The sequence below is a fragment of the Lagopus leucura genome, unplaced genomic scaffold (genome assembly GCF_019238085.1).
Source record: "Lagopus leucura isolate 7727_CA_CO unplaced genomic scaffold, USGS_WTPT01 Super-Scaffold_100004, whole genome shotgun sequence".
Taxonomy (NCBI): domain Eukaryota; kingdom Metazoa; phylum Chordata; class Aves; order Galliformes; family Phasianidae; genus Lagopus; species Lagopus leucura.
The window spans coordinates 26,961,635-26,983,285 of record NW_024962264.1 but is presented as its reverse complement, the minus strand read 5'-3'; the positions used below and the strand labels follow the sequence as shown (position 1 = coordinate 26,983,285).

At 38.8% G+C, this 21,651-nt stretch overlaps 1 long non-coding RNA gene across 1 annotated transcript; it reads left to right on the top strand.

Moving 5' to 3' along the window:
• Positions 1-1,997: 1,997 nt before the first annotated feature.
• On the top strand, positions 1,998-13,451 carry LOC122179568. The gene is made up of 4 exons (XR_006178746.1): positions 1,998-2,035; positions 3,084-3,134; positions 7,544-7,589; positions 13,280-13,451. It is a non-coding gene; the product is annotated as an uncharacterized LOC122179568 (long non-coding RNA).
• The last annotated feature ends 8,200 nt before the right edge of the window (positions 13,452-21,651 follow it).

Genomic DNA, 21,651 nt, shown 5'->3' with positions numbered 1-21,651 from the left:
ATATATATATATATATATATATATATAACCTATCACTGCAGCATAACTATACCAATTTAGAAACACAGGCCTTTGGCCTTGGATAAAATGACGCCTGGTAATGATGATCCCAGCCTTGATAAGAAATTCACAAGCTGTGTTACAATCTTACAGCACACCAGAATATCAGCCTCAAAATAACTTTTTTTTGTTGTCATCATATGATTCATATGTCATGCATATGATTGTGCATATCAGCCTCAAAATAACAAGACCCTTTGCTCATTGGAGTCAGCATAGCATATTCCTTGTATATGTCAAGCATGCTACCTGTAACCTTTCGCAGTCGTGGTTTGGTGACCTTTCATCCCCATGCAAGAGATTCATAGCTCAGGCATAAAGCAGCCTAGCTATATCTGCCCCAGAAATCTAGACATGTCAGACTTCAGTATGTGAGACAATAAGAAAATCCCAGATGCAAACTCCCTTGCTAAACTCCACAGTTCTCAAGAGCTGATGATTTTGACTTTGGAATACATGCTCAGTGAAAATGTAAGCTATAGACCAATGGAGAAAACAGAAGACATCCTCTCTTCCTTCTTTAATTCCTTTCCCCAAAAAAAGTCTTTTGAAATATTTCCCTGCTATTGCTTAAAAGTTATCCAAGGTGCTGTAGATTTGAATGTCAGCAGATAATTAGTAGATAGAATTACAAGCAGAAATCAAATATATCCAAGTGACACAGAAGCAGATTCCTTGGTGTCCACTGCCTGCAGGTATTGTGTCAGGAGGCGGGTACTGAATCAGAAAGACTTGTAAGAGAAAGATAAGGACAGTGAAGAACGCAGGATGTTGTAATGCTATGCAGAGAGAAAGAGGTAAAGAGTTCAGCTTTTGCTAATGATAAAAAAAGAAATACTAGAATATCAGCTTGTTGACAACTCCTGCAACCGGGTGTGGAAGCTTGATAAATGGGAATTAGGGGAGGAATCTGGATGGTTGCCCAAAGCCACTTTACGAGAGTGTGCTGGAAGAGGCAAGCAAGTCACTAATCTTACTATTCAGGAAAAACTCGGAAATGTGATTGGTGGAAGTTTGGCTTAATGGGTTATATCAGCTAAGCATATCTTATTCGGTACAGTATATCAGATGTCACTAGGCTGTTTATTTTCTCCACTGTAGTAGTATAAATAATTTTCTCTTATAATACTCAGAGATCTTTGGTAGCATACAGACACATTTAGATTAAGTAACATATCTCATGTTCATTAAATTAGGTGTGAAATGGCTTAAGGACAAATTATTGAAATAGTGTGTCTGTTATAATTAACATTGTAGGCATATAAAAAAGATGTGGGAAAAGAATACATCGAGTTAAAAAGCTGGAGGAAGAGAACTGTGGGTTACAGAACATTCTTCTGTTTCATGATTTTGAATAAGAAATCATGGTTTGAATAAGAAATTGAAACTCTTCTGTGTTGAGCCAGGGGTTGGACTTGATGATCCTTATAGGTCTCTTCCAACTTGGGATATTCTATGATTAATTTTTACAAGCTAACTTCTGGTTATTCCCTGTCTTTCACATGGTTGTTTTCACGGAACGTTGCACATGCAGAGAAAAGAAATGAGCAGTATTTACAATGTTCAGTTAATCAACATTGCCAGCGAGGTCACAGAACATTAGTTTTGTTTTTTTTTTAATGTAAAACTACTGAAGACAATTCAGCTGTTAAGATAGAGGATCAAAAAGTTAAGCAGTTTAAAGTTCTGAAAGTCCAACCATTAAAATTCTTAGAGCAAAATTTGTAGGTTAGATATAAATAAATGGACATCTGTATGGGGTTGCTGAATCATGGCCTGAACCTCTGATTGATCACCTGAGGTGAGCCATGAGTCAGCCACAGGAGCACAGGTGAAGGCAATTCACCTGTGCTGCTGGAAGGGGTGGAGCCTGGCTGCACCTCTCCTAGACCTATTTAAGAGCTGACTGCCAGCAGGGAAGGCTCTCTTCTGGAGATCCGTACTGCTGGAGTTTACTATGAGAGCCCAGGGTAGGGTGAGTGTCCTTTTATTTCCTACTCTAGTATAATAATTGCATCAGCTAGACTCCTGGATACGCTATACCATCTGTATATGAATTGACTGTACAATATCTATATATATCTATATCTATATATATATTTTTTTTTTTTGTGGGTGGAGAAAATGCTTTAGACAAGCGCTCTTCTGTAGTCAGTGGATATTTATTTGTCAAAGAAATCACTGTGATGTTCTTTTGCCTTTCAATTTAGCTATTCACATGGTGTCTTGTTTGAATGGTGACTGTTCTCCACTGGAAAAATATGTATGAATTGTCCAGCGTTTTTAAGAAGAACAGTTAGCAGTCCTAAACATTTGTATGGCTTCCACTCTTAATACTTTAAGTCAATGACATTTCAGAACTTAAACATCATTACATTGTTATCGAAATCCATTTCCTACTTATAAAGTTTTGACTTGTGAAGTCTGGGAATAAATTACTCCTTTGTTTTTCAGGTTTTGCTGTTATTTTTTTTTTTTCTTCCTTATTAAAAATCATTTGTCTTTCAGTTTTCTGGGAACGCATATGTTCTGTTACCCTTGGGGCTTAGAAAGATATTTGTATACTTGTGGCTATACATGCCACAACTGTTTTAAAAATCTCAACATTGACTTAGTATGTGCATATAAAAAAATATATTCAGACATGAATTTATGTGCATGTTCATTTGCACTTGAGTTTAAGGGTATTTCTGAGTTTCAGGACTGAGAGACCAATTTCTTAAGATAAACGTGTTTCAGTTAAAATGCATCTTATGAGATAGCAGGTCAGAAAATGATTTCTCTTAAGAGAAAGGACATGTGATGTTGGGACTCCATTACTCTCATCCTTAAGAAAATGTCAGGTGTTTTCTATCCTGATAGAATGTGCATGAGCAGACAGAATTCAGGCAGGTAAAATGAAAATCAATGTCCCCTGTTAGTGTGAGAAGAGAATGATGACTAAAAAAAAGATCAAAAATAGAATCAAAGTGAAAAGGAAAATTTTATAATTTTTCTCACCTTTTTTTTTTTTTTTTTCACAGATGCAATATAAAGAATATATCAGCTTGGTAAAAGACTTCTGTGCAAGGAAGGTAAATTCCCAATCATTTTATTTAATAGGGAGAATTCTAAATAGGGCGTGAAATTGTCTAGCTCTGGAAGTTATGTATGTGCTCAGTAAACATTACAGTGAATATAGTGCAAGAAGGGAACACAAGGCCAGGAGGGACTCGTTTTCTTCATACATACAATAGTTTGGTATTTCATTTCACACATAATTTAGTATTTCCCTGGAAGGAGAAATGAGCCCCTTAACACGAGTGAAAAATGAGTGTACAGATGGACTTAGTATAGTCTAAATCATCACACGTGGTTTGAACTCCAATAAAAGAAAGGAAATTTGTCTAGAGCAAAGACAGAACTTGGGTTAAGCAACGTTTTTTCTGGCTGTTTTGAGTAATAGCTTAGGTTAAGAGACTAAGAATCACAGATTAAAACCAGCCAAAGGTTTTTAAGGCACTTTTGAGAATTTGATGATTTCTGCCACTGGAAATGAGTGAAGTTAGGTGCTTAGCTGCCTCTTGGCTGGTTTAGAAGTTCTCTTCAAGTATATATTTTGGCTGTCGTTAAGTTGGGCTCTTGTTCCTTTTTTTTTTTTTTTTTTTTAAAACTAATACTGAATGGCAAATCCCAGTAAGCATACATGTTACCATTAGCACAGGAAAACTGCAAGCTACTACTGAAAACTGAATGTAATTGAAGCCACTTGAACTCTGGAAATCTTAAGAGGATGCTGAAATTTGGTCAAAGAGTTTTAGAAGCCCTGGCTGTTGTTGTTGTTTTTTTTTTTTGTTTTTTTTTTTGTTTTTTTTGTTTTTGTTTTTAAATTATTATAACATCCTTTGCTAGAGACGAAGATAACAATCTTTGTTACCTAGGAATATTGACACTTCCTATACATTAACACTTATCATTGTGTGTTCCCTTGTACTACCACCAGCCAGTACATGACAGCTCACTGAGTGTGTGATGTAGTCAAAAATCTCTGAATTTTAGCACAAGAGATAATTTTTGTTTTCCTGGTCAGACTGTGATGTGGCGATGCTGTGCCTCATCTCAGCTAACAGTGGTGTAGAAGGATGCAGTGCTTTACAGAGGGAGACTTCACTGGAAGTCAGTGGAAATTTGTGTGCTTGATTTGTCAGAAACTGTTACTGATGTGATGGTTACTTTTGAACCAAGAAGTTGTCAGGCTGGAATATGTATTTCATTTAATGGCTTTGTGAAGACTCTGTAATTTGAACAGAAGAAGCCATCTAGTTTCCTCAGCTACTGGAGATACTACTCTGGTTACTCTATCCATCATTGTTCCTCTAGTGAGATGTTGCAGTTCTAGAGACAGTAAGTCAGCCTCAGATCAGGATTCAGAGATGCAGCTTCATCAAGCAGCAGCAATGCCAGCAGGGCATTATTTTTGTCTCCCTTTGTATCAAGTGTCTTGTTTGGTAGAAATAAGCAACAAGCATGACTTAGTCATGTGTTGTGGAAGTCCCAGCAAAGGGTTAGGTTTGTAAGTTCTGAGGTCTACTGCATTCCACTGCACATGACTCTCAGTTTTATCATAGAAATCACGGCCTAATGACGGAGACCAGCTCAAGACGCCTGGGACAGACGGGCTTAGGCTCTGGTGGCACATAAGCAAGGTTTATTGTTGTTACAAGCATTTTATATCTTTTTGCTATGTGAGTATACAATACCTAAATCAGATAACATTCATGCAGCTGACAGCAATACATCATTATTTAATTAACTCTTTTGTGTATTATGATCAAAAGGCGTTCTATTCACAGAACATGTTCTGCTCTTGGTCACGGAACGAAGAAGCTGTAACTTATGCTTGCCAGTTTCACATGACAGCCCTTCCCTTTCAGGAGGGGCTGCATGTTCCCTGTTTGACCCTTTCAGGCCAGCCAGGTCTGTTTTGCTTAACAGTCTTCCTCAGCCTAAACATAGGTATTCTTACGTGTTCATACACTGCAAACTGTTTTCATCAGTTGGCTAAACTGAATTTAAAAAAAAAAAAGTTTTGGTTTTCCTTTTCCTAATTTGTAGATGGTTTTCACAATGTCTGTATGCATTCCTGGAGAAAGACTGTGCCCATCTCTCACTAGTAATACTCCACTATGTGCAATAATGGGCATACCCATAACAGGTAAAGGGTGTTCAGCTCACAGTTCAAAGGAAGAAAGCAGATCTGCTTTTCCACCCACTCCAGTTCCAGTCCCTCCTAATGTTTAATTCAAGTAGCTTAGCAAAGAATGCAATACCTATGATTTTGAGAGGATTACTGACAGATCTCTGGTGCCCCAACAATTTCCTCTCTACCCGTTTCATGTGTTTAAATTTATCTCAAAACTATTTCAGTGATTTGTGATGTTGGTAAAAGAACTTCGGTATAGTTTAATGAAAATTTTATTCTGTAATGATTTCCATGTAATATTTTAACACATTCATACTGCAAATAACAGGAGGGCTTCTCTTTTAAGAGAAAATGTCAACCAAAGTGACTGTCCTTCTGAACAAACAAAATAATAGGCAAGCTACTGTCTGGAACTTACTAAGGATTTGGTTAAAAAGCTTTCATTTAAATTTATTTGAAAGCCGAACAAGTCATAGGCATGTAAATTATCACTAGCATGAAAGAGGAAACATTTCAGTCCTCTTGTTCCATTCTGGTAGGGCTAAAAGATCCTCTTTGAATGATTACATTAAGATTCTTTGTTTAGCTGATTATATGAAAGATTAATTAGACAAGTGATTAGATGTTCTTCAAATCTATTTGATCATCCTAATTTGAGGTAAGACAGTTTTACTTTGAGGAAAATGATGGCGCTTTGGCTTGGGGTATCAACTGATTTTGGAGGTTGGAATTTGCTTCTCAGTAAAAATGTGACTTCCTAATCAGTTGTTCTTCCTCAAAGGCAGGGTAAACAATAATTGGCTTAATTTACAGCTCAGAAAATAAGGTTAGGTATTAGGAAAACATTCTTTCGAAACTGGTAGGAAATGCAGGAAAGTGGTAGAATATCTGGCGACATGAGCTTCTAAAATATGTTTTAAAAATGTCTGTCCATCCGGGTGGAATTAATTCTGTCCTAGATTGAAGAGGACAGTCTAAGTGACCTCTTGAAGTCCTTTGCAGCTCTTCATTTCTGTAATTGGTGTCACTGCCATAAATTGTATAACAAAATCAGGTTAGAAGGAAAGATGCATTTACATGTGAAACCAGAAGGAATTTCAAAGAACATTCTCTACTGCTGCTTTTTTTGTTGTTGTTGTTTGTTTTGGCAGATTTGTCTACTATGCTAATCAAATACACTGGTTTAACTTTCTTCTTCCTTCCTCCTTCCTCTAACCATCACTTAAAGAACAAGGGAAACAATCAGATTCACAGAGCTGTTCTCTTGGTTAGACATCAGTGTTCCAAGCTCTCTTATGATCAGGAAGTTGATACTGGTAAAACTTTATAATTAATTATGCTCCTTCAGGCTGTGATTAATTAAATTGGATCCCCTTTTGTCTTTAGCATGGGCAACAGGGGAATTGGCTGTTTAAATTGATGAGTCTTACTTTAATCAAATTCCTAGTGGACAGGCAGTCCTGCTGCCAGACAGTCACGCAGGAGCTCACAAAGATCCTGCACTCTTTCAAATTGTTCACCATCCTTCACAAGAAGCAATTCTGGAATGATAATTTGTTACAAAACATTTATAAAGATGCAGTTTGTCCATAGGATAAGCGAAGTCTTTAAAAACACTGCAATAACAGTTGTGAACAAAAGCAAGTCTGGAAGGCTTGTCCAACCTGTGTTTCCAGTGAGACAGTGTTAAACAGGACATTTGTCTCTTTATCTGGCAGTCAGGAAGCATCAATGTCATCAATTGTGTCATCAGTGCTAGATGTTATGCAATGCAGTCAGGATACCATGTTCTCACCACCTGCTGAGATTAATGTGATAGAAATTCCAGAGGACCACAAGAAAAGTCTTGCATGATTAAAGCATGTTCAGCACTAAAGCTGTCTGCTGACCATTCGTATTGAAAGACTGTGGAATAGTCACCTATTTTAAAGTGTGTGGGGGGGGGGGGGGGGGGGATGGGAAGTGTTCCTAAAGACAAGCGAGAATGGATAGCAATGGTATCTTCTGTCAGTAATTGATTCTTCTGTTGGTAGTTAACTAGAGCAGCGGTCTGGTATGACAGCCATGCATAGAAAAGCAGCCAGTCAAAAGCCTTTCTGATAAGGCTGACAAAGTGAATACGATCTCAGAAAATTGAGTTTAGGCATTGACTCCACTGAATGAATAAATGAAAAATGGCAATGGTTGTGCCAGTTCTGTCGTAGTGCAGCTAACTGGACTGAGGAGTGCCCAGTATGGTTTGGGATAAATTCATCTGTCTTCATCACCAATGACTTAAATGTTGTTCTGTATTTTTTGCAGAGGGAGCTATACCAAGAATTCTTTGAATGGAAAACACTGGACTGAGGTATTTAAGTTCTGGCTTCATGTACTTTCAGGAACATGTAAGATTGTTTTCTGACTTTTATTTTACCCATGACTATCCAAAGTTTTCTCCCCACAATAAGATTTTAAAAAACACATACAGTAAATAAAAAGGTTCAATTAATCTTCACCTGTGACCTGAATCACTGAGACCTAGAAAAGGTGACCTAGGGCTGATCACCTGCAAGAGCCCTAAGTGAGCTTTGGATATGGTTGGCTTTGGATATGGTTGGTTTTTTATTTGGGAGATAGACTTGCAGACTTCTGTCATACTTTACCAAAAAAGGTCTCTCTTTAAGTGTTTCTTGTACTTATATGTTCTTACCTTTTCAATAGAAACAATTTTTAGTTCCCATACCAGTTTCTTCTGCACACTCATCAACTTCCAGGAAAATAAGTTCTTGCCGAGTCTGTGTGTGTGTGTAGGTGAGAGAGGCTGGGTACTCCATACCTCCAGTTTGCTGCATATCCCTTCTAGCAGATCACCACTCTCTATGCAGTATTGTTCTTTCATTCTTCGGGTTCATAGAAAGCAGTGATTGCCCGCAAATGACCTCATATGTAGTTTGCCATTTTGCTAGTGATGGACATAGAATTGAAAAAATAGGAACTTTAACACTTTTCTGAAAAAAAAAAAAAAAAACCCAGCTACTTGGCAAGCAATGCAGGTTTGGAGATTGCATTTTATTTTTAAGAAAAGGCAGTTAAGCTCTTCAAAATGCATTAAATAATATATTTCAATGACATTGATGTCAGCACTAATTACTTCATTTCTGTTTCCTGCCTGGGCGCCAGTCAAACAATTAACAGGAAGTTTGCAGTAGTTCCTCATGGGGTCCTACTTCAATTCACTAAAATTTAATGAAATTAACATTTTCAGAACTAAGTTGTATTTTACAGTGAGTAAACCTATCACTGCCAAAAAAATGAATTTCCACATAACAAAGCAGTATGTTTTCCACCAGAACATACTTACTGCTCTACTGAAAGCATAATTACAACATTGTTGATTTTTATAGTAAGCTGATATTATAATTAGGGATGTAACATTTGGTGATGATATTTCAATTCTCCTAGGGATTGCTGTTTGACTAGGAAAGATCTTGCTAGATCTGCTTGGCTGCCACTGCCTATTCTCTCCTGACCTAATTAAATTAAATTGTTAGACTATGTGCTTTGCAAAATAAGAAAATTTTACAGCTCTACTTTTCTTGGGTAAATTACATATGTTTTTTGGAAGTGGAGTCCCAATTCACCTCACATTGACAGTACTGCTAGAAAGCTGGCTAGCAGGGTAGAAAGCAGGGAAAATTTGCCATTCCTGTGGCCAGGATTTCTAGAGTTAATCTGAAGCCCAAGTAACTGGTTTGTTTTCTCCCAACAGAAAGAGCGTGCATTCTGTTTCTAAACACAAGTAAACTAAAACATTGTTTATTCTCTTTTCTTTGTGCAACTGCAGTGATGGACATAAAAATACCTCTTTCTTCATCTTGCTCACCCACACATTGGAGTGGTAGCTCTAAGCACAGGCTTTCTGCAGATTGCTTCTCTCTTTGCCATATGTGAAGTTGGAATCCTTTCTTCACCTGTTATGCTTAGCACTGATTTTATGTCTTTTGAACTTGGAAATCTTTCCCTAAAGGTCTTTTCAAAATAGCTTGTCTTGTTAAGACAGTTGTTTGCCCCAACTACTGAAGAAATAATATTGAATGTTTCAAGAGAAACAATCTTAGCTCCAAGCGAGTCCTCTATTTGCATTTTCATTTTTACTGATTGGGTTTTGCTGGTAATAGTTACATGCTAATGAAACTCAATGTGAAATTGACTCAGAACTTTTTCACTGCTTACAGTATGGATGGAAACATAATCTGAAGTTCTAGAATCAGAGCTGTATAACAAACTGTGAATTTGTCAAAATTAGACAAAATGTACATTCACTACATTGTTTGTAGAGATGAGGACTTTCAGAAAAGGTACTTCTTCCGGGGAGGAACTTCAGGGTAGTTACTAAACTTGGTTTGCTTAATATGGTTTTGGGTGTATGACCCATCCATTCACTGCTTGAAGTCTTCAGCATTTTGTAACCAGAATACAATTTTATGGTAGTATCTTGATTTGAGTTTACTTCTGCATGTGTAGGCTGAATGTTAGGACATGGTAATGGTCATACTGTGTTCGCTCTTCTGGCCTCAGCATGCTATCTATAGCTATCACTAAGCAAGTGTGCATGGGGAAAAAAAAAAAAGGTTATATGGTGGTATTAGTTATATTTCCTGGGTATGCTCTTCCTGCCAAGGAATTTCTAAGCCAAGTGGTTTTGCACTTCATAGCATCAAAGGATTCCACTACCCTTTATTTGTCCACTTACTCTTAACCCAGAGTAGACATCTGGCCCACTCACACTGCATTTTGGAAAGACCATGAGCTACCTGACTCAGCGCTGGCTGCGTACACCTCACCTCTCACCTGCTCTTGCAAAAGGAGTTATTGGGGCTCTTCTAAGAGTGGCTTGTTGGCCAGTGGCTCATCTACCATGGCAGAGGGCACCCATCTCAGTGGATCCTTGCAGGCCTTGTGAGCTGGAATGCACTCCCAAGGAGAACGCAGCATTTCCCTCTGGCTCTTTCAACTCCCCTAGACCTGTGCCAGGGCATTCTCCTGAGTGTAAAGAATATGAATAGCTAATCACTTCCCAAAACGTTTCAGCTGGAGCATGAAACTACACAGACCTTGATAGGCAAATGAGAAGTTTAAGCTTCCTGCTGCCAAAAAACATTTATGTTTAGCTGCAGAGTTTGTTTGAATTATGGTAGGCAGAAGGAAGTGCAAGGATATTTTATTTTTAATTAGCAGAAAACTTATCTCTATTTGCTAATTGCTGAGCTGAATACTTTCTTTAACACTGTTAGCTCCTAGTGCCTTTAAACTTATATCTGTGGCTCTACATATGCATTGGATCTAAACACAAAATGGAAGTCTTCAAAAACTCTTTCCCAATATGGTCTCCAAGTTTCTTAGCACATTCCTTAGATTCCATTGCTAACTTCTTCAACTCAGCAGTTGCTTTGCACATTTCAATTAAGAGAAAATGAGACATCCTCTCATGCACACTACTGTCCCTCATGCTTCCCCATGGCTTAATATTATTTTCATATGTATATAAATACCGTCTTATTGACTGGAGAGAGGAAACTGTTGATTGCCCCATAGCATAAATTTTTCATTGAGAATGAAACACATTCAGGCACTTCAAAACTTATTAAATAATAAATGTGCTTCAGACATAGGAAAAATCAGAGCTAATTACCAATATCCGCTTAGTGAACCTAGTACACTTGGGCAGGGAATCAAGGTCACCATTTGTATTTTCTTATTCCAGACATACTAATGATTATTTTATAAAAACTTAGTGCCCACTTTCAAATAAGAAGCTATCATGCTGTTAGGAATGGTTTGGAAGATTAACCTTATGTTCAGACAGTGACAGCTTCTACAATTTTAGTACTGTCTTGCATTTAGCAGCAGAAGTCTGGATTTTATAGTAGCCTTGGACTGCTTGCTACCAGCCCTTATTTTTTCTTGATTCAAAACAACTTCACTGAGCTTGTACATGCAACACCTGGAAACAGCCATCATAAACTAGCAAATTCATAACATGAACTTTTGCAAGTAAGGTCTAAGAAAGCCAGATTAGAACAGCTACAGGGAGGGCAGACAGATCCTTCAAGGTGATTATCTACATACAGTATTTCTTATTGCATCGATATTTAGCCGGAATTTGTTGAACCTTTGATGTTAGTTTCTTGTTCATTGGCAGTTTCGTAGTTTTCATCCATGAATCCTGGAGAAAATCTGCCTGGAATTCTCACTGCATGGCCCTGTTCTTAAAGATAGAAGCATGTCTGGAGATTTATGCAATGGGTGATATTTTATAGATTGGTTTATAAATAAATTCAGAATGATGGCATGCACTTCAGGCACATGATGTAATTTCCCTGGTGCTTTTATTTTTTTTCCTGACAACATCACCTGGGAAAATGAAGAATGTAGCTTATTTTGTGTGTGTAAAGAAACTGGTTTTAAGATGATACATAATGCAGATCAGATGGAGGAAAATTGTCAGTTCTAAAAACAGGATGGGAGATCAGTATTGAGAGTTTAGACCTGTCTGGATAAGCTCTGTATCCACAACTGCATCCCGATACATGACTCGTATGTTTCATGAGCTGATGCTGAAAGTTCTAACGCATCCTCCTGAAATATCCCCAATGGCATGCAATAAAGGGCAAGTAGAAGGAAAGACTCAAGAGTACAGATAACAGTGGATATAAGGACATACTAGAAGTGTTGGGGTTTTTTTGGAGCATAGGTCTTATGAGGAACAGCTGAGGGAACTGGGATTGTTTAATCTGGAGAAGAGGGGGCTCAGGACAGACCTCATTGCTTTCTGCAACTCCCTAAAAAATGGGCTGTATCAAGGTGGAGGTTGGCCTCTTCTCCCAGGTAACAATGACAGGACAAGGGATTGGCTTCAAGTTGAATGGAGGAGGTTCTGGCTAGGTATTAGCAACATTTTTTTTTTCTCATGAAGAGTGGTGATGCACTGAAACAGGCTGCTCAGAGAGGTAGTAGAATCACCATCCATGGAGGTGTTCAGGAAACATGAGGATGGAGCACTAAGGGACATGGTTAACGGACATAGTGAGGATTGGATGATCTGACAGGTCTGTTTCAACCTTAATGATTCTTTTGTTCTGTTATCTTAGTTTTTCAAGTAGATACAACAGCAGTGTTAGCACATCTACGGCTCAGTTGATCCATCATCTTTTCCTTTCTGGAGGGGAGACATGCAGACATGGCTGTGGCAGGAGAATGAAGGCTGTATGGTGCTTTCACATGGTGCTTTCTTTCCAAGTACATTAGTATTGCATGCTTGAAGCTACATAGTATTCTCTGGCGCAAGAAACCTGTCCTACCAATGTTTGCATTACATCTCCAAATGATGCAGCTCTTCTACCCCTCTGTGTGGTTGCAGGCAGTGCATGTGCAATAAGCAGCTGCAGACGTAAGAGGAATAGTCCTGCTGAGCAGGCAGGCACTTCTTCCTGCCTGGTTGATAGCATCTATGTAGGCACTTTTTTCTTCCATTCTATTCACACTAGCTTAATCTATGCTGGAAAGAGCTCAACTATATCATCCTGATTTCAGCCCCAGTTTAATTTAGACATAACGTCTAATCTATAAGTCTATTAGTGGACTAACATTGTTTCTGCTGGAACAGTAAGTTACCAGGTAAAGAATAACAGCAACAACAACATCAAGAAACCTCTGATATCTGCTAAGATGTACATGTGCAATCATGAGGGCTTTATGTTCTCTCTCCTACCCTGTATAGTCTTTTACATTAATGTAAGGACCGTACTGAAAAGTGTTTTAGATGTCATTTGCAGTGGGGGTTTCAGTATGAGCTAATGCTCCAATTCCTTGTGTTAATCCAGAACGTATTATGGGACTGGGTGGATGCAGCATCTGGAAGGGTTGCTACAGACATGCTGACTATCTCAAAGCAATTGATAGTCATAGAACCAGAGGCTGAAAATGCCATCTGGGAAAAAGCTGTCATGTTTCTCTTTCTTCTCCAGAGTATATTTCCTTTTTCTTTTGTTGGTTCAGAGCGATGAGAGTCACAGTGACAAGAACTCAGTAGAATCATGGCATAAGGATCCAAACTCAAAAGTCTCTCACAGATGGGATAAATGGCCTTCGTTTGGCTCTCAGAAGAGCAAGGAATCTACAGAGGACACTTTTCTCAGGAACTGTAGCCATCGTCAAAGTTCCTTTTCAAATAAAGCTGGGCTTCAGCAGAATTGATAGTGTTTCTGAGAGCTCAGGGGATCAATAAAGGCAGCAGGAAAAGGAAAAGGCAAACGGCTGTAGCTTCTTAAATGAGAATTGATTTTGTCCATTGTCCAGTCCCAGGGCAAAGGAACAAGCTTATCACTTCAAACCAAGAATAGAAGGGAAACTAATTCTCTAGTCTCAAGAAAGGACAGGCGCTCAGTAAAAGGTCGCTGGGGAGATCAACACTGTCATAAAGAGATCCTTTTTTACTTGACTTTCTGACAGTGAAAGTAGACTTAGGCTACTCATCTGCATGGCCTTCCTCCAACATTGATGTCTATGGCTGCAAGGAAGCCAAGATGCACCACCAAGGGAAAAAAACAAATCCATATATATGCCCTTCTCTGGGATTCACTAAAATCAGGGAGTTTGAAGTAGTTTCAGACCTCAGCATCTACTTGGAGAAGCCCAGGAAGTTACCACCAACCTCCATGCAACATTGCCCAAGGGTGGCAGAGCCCTGTGGAGCTCGGAGATGCCCTTCAGTGGTCCTGTACAGTACCTTCTAGTTTGATCCTTTGGGCAGGCTTCACACAATCCTGTATCCCATCCCTTTTTTTTTTTTTTTCTAATTGTTCACCTACTGTCACGATTAAAACAAACACCATCAATCTGGTTTTGCTTGCCTGTATCTAGCAATGCTGTTTCTCTAATACATTTTGCACTAGAACAAATAAATGCATGAATATATCTATGAAAAACAAATGCACATATATTTGTTTATATAACAATTTATTCACAGGGCCATTTCATGGGGGTGAGAGGGAGCTAATTTTGACCACAGGAACCTCAGTAAAGGTCAAGGGACTGACACTGCTTTTTTAACTCCACTATTCAGTCTCCGTACAGTGAGATGTTCTGTATGCAGAAAGGCTGCCCCAATGCAGAACTGAGGCCAAGCAGGATCTCAATGGCATTTGTAAGAAACAGGTGTGATGAAGTTGGTGCCTCAAGAGACCCTGAAAGAGAAGAGGGCTCTCTTCCTGAAGGAACATACTGGAAGCTTACAGGGATGCAGAGTGTTGTTTGTGGTTTTCCTACTGGCCACAGAAAACCCCTGGTTGCAGGAGAAGAGGAAAGGAACTGTTCTATCATACGAGATTTCTAAAAGTTTATAGTGGTGGTGCTGTGTTTTTCACTCCATGTGAACATTTCCTCTGTCTTATGTTCTTTCTTCATGCCCCCCAAATCCTTGATCTCTCAGCTGGAAGCGACCAGCATTTTCTACTCAGCTCAAGGTCCTTTGAAGCGATTCTTCAGAGTTCCCAAATCCCTTTTGTTTAGCCTTTTCTCCATCTGAGTTTGTTAAATTTTAAAGTACAGAAAAAAATGACCACACAAACTGTTCCGTCAGCAAACATCATTTGAAGAATGTTTTGGCATTTCCAAAGTTCATATTTTCTGAGTGAATATGTCCAAATAACATCTTTTGATGTTTGTTTCAATTGCTGAGTCTTTTCCTGCTGGCTTTTAAGTGCTGGAACAGCTCAGTGAGTTCTGCCCGAATTCATCACTAGACTTGGTACTAATTTTGGGGCAAAAAGTACAGAAGGTCCCAATCATGCAGATGCTACTGGAGTTTCAAATGTGAGAGCTGTGAGCCTGATGTCTGTGCTGGGAATACTCAGTTGAAAGAAATGTTTCTGGAGAAAAATACCTTATATAATAGACTTCCTGAATTTTTATCAGTTGAAAGCTCCTCAGAAAAGTTCTCTGAAGCTCAGAAATCAACCGGTGTTCATCTGCTGTCTGTTTATTGGCATACTTTCATCCTACCACAGTGACATCAATCTTTCCTTCTTTTCAAAATCTTTCCCATTTGAACCAACCAAACAAAAGAAACCATGCATCCAATGGAACATTAAAACGAAGTTAAAACAAGCAAACGAGCTGTAAGCAGCTCCTGAAGGTGCACAGGATGATTAAAGGAACTGCATTTCTACCCTTGATGTGCACTGCAATATACAGGAGATGATTTTCATTTATTTATTTATTTATTTTGCAGCGTGTTTATTGCAGGAAACAGTCATTTTCTGGTTACTGGTTATGATGCTATGTTTTCTGCTGTGTCTAGACAGCATAGTAAACACATTGTCTGCTCTCCAAGGTGAATTTGGCCTTGTTAGACTCATAAAAAAATACCGAATGATTTCAGTGGCTGCTCAGTGCTGTTTGAATATAGGGTTTGGCTTCTGTTGTTTTATTCTAGCCACGTTTTCTTCACTTTTCTTGTTATTTAGAAAGTGTAAAGTCTGTTTATTTCAGCTCTGTGATTTACAGTGTTTCATGGTCTGGAGACTCATACTTGTTTGGTGAAATATCTAAGTAGCTGTTTATATAATGACTCTCCTGAAATTTAGTATCTTCTGGGTTAACTTGATAAACAATGCTAAAGAAAAGGTGGCAGAGAGTCCTGTATTCATGTGTAGCTTTGACCATGAATAGTCTCACAGAAACTATTGGGACCAGACAAGTTTCATAAGGTTTATTTCATCAGGGCCAAACATGAGGTTCATGAAAAAAATAATGATATCATTTAGAGGGTAATAGAAGACAATGTGAAATTGAGGTTCACTTTTGCTCTTCAGGGCTTTCTGCTTTCTTTACCTCTCACAAGATTCCAAATTAAATAGGTACTACTGCTATGGTTTGTATAGGACTAAAGTAAAAATTGTTAGCCATTTATATATGTTTGAAATTTCATGGTCATGAAGGACTGTTTTTTTTGGTTGGTTTTGTTTTGTAAGGGGCACGGGCAGAGCATAGTGTGAGTGACTGATATGAGTTGACCTGTTGTACATTGCTTGGGGCTTGCAGGTGTGAGAACAGACTTGAGCAGCTGGATTTCTGCCCCTTCAAAGGAGACTGCCAAAAGGAGTGAACCAAAGACATAAGGTCTGTGTAGACTACACTACACTGTGTAATCTGACGCAGTTGTGCAGGCAGTGGAAAGTGCATGGGGAAAAACTAAGTCTAATAAGTGCTAGTCATTTGCTAATGTATCATCAAATATTTTTTCCAAAGAGAACAAATTCCAGCATTGTCCTGGTGCTGCTCATGCTTTTTGTAGGTGCTCTTTGCAGATACTCTTTGTATCTCTACTTGTATTTGTAGCAGGAAAAAAGCAAATTTTTGCCAGGCAGAGCTCTTTCCCTCTTTTTCAGACCACTGCAGTTACGGTGTCTGAATATGAGCCAGTGGAAAGCAGTCCAGAGTGGCTGGACATTCAGGTAAAGCTAAGTATTGGTTCCCAAAAGCTGTCATGCTTTGTATTTTGGGAATCTAAACCAGAGAGGACAAGAAAATGTTCTATGCTGTACTGGAAAGAATAGAAAAAAATGAAGTAACTTTCCTTTCTCTTGACTTCTTATGATCTTTATATTGGATGGCACTACTCATGTCAGGTTTACCTTGAGTAGTTGACTTTTGGTATGACAGGTATAGATCTTGTCTGCACTTACGACCCCAGTGTTCAGTCACTGTGAGTGATGAGAACTGGGAACAAAGGCCAGCAGAAGGTCCAGCAAATAAGAGGCTATTTCTTCAGTGCTGGAAAGCCTTTGCTGTACATACTCAGTTCTGCAGAAGGCACTCGCTCCATACTGATGACACAATAGTCCCAAGAGCTGAGAACTAATGTCAGTTAGTTGAATCCTCATTCCAAATACTGGCAAGTGCTGGATTTAATTTTGAGAAGACAAAAGGAGGTGCATGCTTTTAACACAGTCCAGCTATGTTCAGGACCTATTGCTGAGTTAATCATTGATCAGCAAACTAAGGGCATGTGATGTGACCGTAAAATTTAAACATAATCTCAACTCTAACTTAAGTCTGTGGAGTGGAGGAGAAGCTAGTTCTTAGAGATAAGAAATTGCTTACTTTGGCTTCTCTGGAGTAAAACCAGGTTGTGCCAAAACTGAATATCAAGATTAGATTGACTGAAGTAAGAGATGAAGGAAGTCTTCTGTGGCAAGGCTCCTTCTGCATAAGATTTTGGAGCAATCCTTTGGCCCCCAGGAACAGGAACATTGTGTAGTCTGACTCAGTTGTGCTGACAGGCAGTGGAAAGTGCGTGGGGAAAAACTAAGTCTAATGAGTGCTAGTCATTTGCTAATGTATCATCAAATATTTTTTCCAAGGAGAACAAATTCCAGCATTGACCTGGTGCTGCTCATGCTTTTTGTAGATGCTCTTTGCAGATACTCTTTGTATCTCTACTTGTATTTGTAGCAGGAAAAAAGCAAATTTTTGCCAGGCAGAGCTCTTTCCCTCTTTTTTCAGTCACCTTTCACCTGTTTAGGATGTCATTACTGTGACTGCATAGAAGGCATGAGCATATTGTCTTCTCATTTTGTGATTGTGATGAAAGATCAGAGATGATCCAGGAAAGCAAATTTCCCTGTGGCTCCTGAGTTAGGAGGCAGAGTACTGTCCTCCCTAATAATGTACTTTCCTTGCTCACCTGAACATGGGAAGAAGGAAAATGAAGTTCCTTAAAAGTTGTAAGGATGCTTCCATTGTGTCCGCACAAAAGAGAAAACATAAAAACCTCATATGTGATGATGTGATGCCACTGTGGCATCATTTTTCTCCATGTGTGTGACAGATTGCTGATACAGATTGTATACTATCAAGAACAGGAGGCTTGTGGGAGACCTTATATCTCTCTACAACTGCCTGAAAGGAGGCTATAGTGAGGTGGATGTTGTCTTCTTCTCCTGGGTAACAGCTACAGGACAAAAAAGCCTTGAGCTGCACCTAGGAGAGGGTCAGGTTAGATATTAGGAAAAATTTCCTCTCAGAAAGAGTGGTGAGGCATTGGCACAGGCTGCCCAGGGAGGTGGAGGAGTCACTATCCCTGGAGGTGTTCGAGAAACATGGAGATACAGCACTGAGGACCTGGGTAGTAGGCATGGTGGGGATGGGTTGATACTTGAATTACACGATCTTAAAAGTCTTTTCCAACCTTAATGATTCTGTGGTTCTAAAATTCAAGCCTCCCTTGTTAGGAAAGTGTTTCTGCAAGTGGTTACTGAGCTGCCTGTATGTATACAGATACGATATTCATGTATGTGCCATGGTGCCTGTATTGATCTGAATGATGCCTTTTGTTCTTTTGGTAAAAGCAGTGCCCTCATGAAACCCTTGCAAATCTGGCAGTCCTGATAGATTCTGTGTTCAAAGGGATGTTGATCCATGGATGAAATATGGATAAGCTTCGAAGAAGTTTTCTAACCTTTACTTGCAACTGCTCCCCCTGCCAATATTTTCCTCTCTTCCCCTATTTTGAGAACTCAAAAATCACTGAGAGTGCTGGTAATCCCAAATTTCAGATCCATGGTAAAAAACTGAACTTTCTATTTCTCTGTATACTCAATTGTTTTTAAATTACATAATACAAGTCAAATGATTCAGAAACTGAAGAGGGGATGTTTGTAGGCAGAGAAGGCAGGACAAGATACAATTTCATAACTATCTTTTTTTTTTTTTTTTTTTTTTTTTGGATTCTGGCTTGTTTCTGGTATCATTTAAGCATTTTGGGCAGCATCTTTTTCAGGCATGTGCTCAGTGACCTTTAGGTTTTAGTCTGTGTGATATTCAGGAGATTGCTTTGACAGAACTATAAAAAATACCAGTTACCAATGATCTATTGACCCTAAACACAAACAAGTGATAAGTATGTACTAAAGGAAGCCAAAACATGAGTCACTGGTAGAACATGTTTTTGCATTAACATATTTTTGTTTCTGTCAGCAGTTACAAAGTTACTCCTGCAGCTCAGATGAAAGGGTGATAGCTAACTTCCCATAGGCATTCTACAGTCACTTCTTTGGCCTCTACTGAGTGAAGGAAGCATCTTTTATCTTCTTTTTCTCTTTTGGAATTCCACTAGTAGGCTGTACTAAGGGAAACAATGGTCTTGCAGACTGTCTTCTTTAGTCTCCTTTCAGATGTTTTTCTGGCTTCCTTCCTGGTCAGTTTCTTGACATCTTCATATTTGGATTTGCACTTTGAAAACAGCAGAAGTGTCTCAGTTTGAAGGTAATTCTGCAGAGTACATCTCTTTTACCTGGCAAGGGACTGCCACTAACTATACATCCCTGTGGGACAGCCGAGAGTCTTCTGTTCATCTTCAGATGGGAAGAAAGCTGCTTCTGGAGGCCAGACTTCAACTGAGAAGTTTTTTAAGTCACTTTGATGCCATTATAGTTAAAATGAAGTTCTTTTCCAGATGGAGGAATGTTATGTGTATGTTATGCCCACTGAATAATTAGCTGGCAGGTATGCTCTATTGGACAGCGTGTTGAGTATGAAGAACTGCTCCAACCTAACTACAGTACCTAAGGGCATGTGTCATATCTCCAGGCAAGACAAAGAGAAAACATGTTTCAACAGGATACTGTCATTCAAAAAATGACTTTCAGAAGAGTAAGGCAAAAGCAGAACTTACCTTTTCAGGGGAGAAAGTAAGATCACTACAACAACCTGACCCACTACCAGGGAATTACCTCCCTGATTTTTGACTCTTCCAACATTGGAACATAAGAGGGGTTAATATAAGAAGATGCTACCAGCTCAGGTATTAAGGGTCTCGTGGAACTTTCAGTGTTGCTTTCTCTCTGAATGGTTTTCTCAAGTTTGTCCCATGTTCTCTTTTCTGACCTCTTTATCTTTAAGTCCGTCCTTTGATCTTGCTAGTGAAGATTCCTAAAAAACAGAACCGCATTTCCATGAACTTGAGGTGATGTTGGAGTTTGCAAAGGAAGCCCCTAAGAGACATAAAACTGGAGTTACAGCTCTTAAGTGCACTTTCACCAAGCATGTATGTGGTGATACAGTAGAAAGCACGACAGCCTGTGGTCTGACCTAATCAAATTGAGCTCTAATTGACCTTATCACTAGCTTATTCAGTCAGCATTATTTTTAAGAATGCTTTAAAGATCTAGGTAATTGTAACCTTGTCCTTGAAAATAGCTAGTTAAGATAAACCCATGCAAGACACAAGCACAATTAAGTTCTGGTCAAAGGGATACAAGCAGTACTTCTATATGTGTAGGCAGGATCTTTCGCAGGTTTGAAATCTGGAAAACTGCAGTAATGTTAAATAACTAGCAATGCTGATAACATTATTATCATTGTTGCTATCTTTTAATACTTGCATTATCACACAAGCAAGAGCCATCATGTTCAGATAATACAGAAAGAGTCAAAAGACAACAGTACAGGGATGAAAGAGGAAAAAAAGGCAAGAGAAGAAGAGTATGAACGGTATTTATGTATAATCTTGCAATCATGCAATACAGTGGAATCTATTCAAACAGACATGGTATGAAAACTTCTATGCTGTAACGGAGAAATGACTAGAGGTCAGATTTTTATATCCCTAATTCATAGGGAATAAGAGTCTTGCAGCCCAGGGATTTTAACACAAGTTGAGAGAAGGTTTTATGGAATATAATCCTGCTCCGGGTGAAGGAGGGCAGGTGACCATGTTTAGCTGCCCAATGGCTGCTTTACTCACCAACTTCCAAACTTTGGTCTCCCACCACGTTACATATTAGTGGGAGGGCAACACCTCCTCCAAGATGGTCTACAGTTCTGGTAGGGAAGAGTCCCCATTTCAATCATCAGCAATTCTCACCATCTGATAACCATGCATTCCCAGTTTCCCCTCTCCTGTTGTTATCTAGCAAACTTCTGGACTCTTATGCTCATTTATCCTCTGTGTGTAGCATGGATATTGCACGTGTGCTGACAGTAGTGAGATAAGCATTGTGACAAATGAGTGGGTACTCCAAAAAAGAATGAACCTTTACCTATCTGTGCAAAGTTGCAGATGTTGGAACTGTGGTCATGAGTGCTTTGGTCAGGGATGCTTCTCCTGAACAAGGGCTGAATGAAGAGCAATGTAGGATGCATTTTGGAAAAAAAAAAAAAAAAAAAAAAAAAAAAAAAAAAAAAAAAAAAAAAGAGCAGGAGAATATTTTGATCCTGAATGCAATAAATGTGGCACTATATACGCAAGTCATTAATATATACAAATGCTCCTCAAATGTGTTTATACTTCTTTAGCTGCAAAGTTTTATTGCATTTATAGTGTATTTTGATATGAATGGCATAAAACTAGAAAAAGAGAAGTGTGA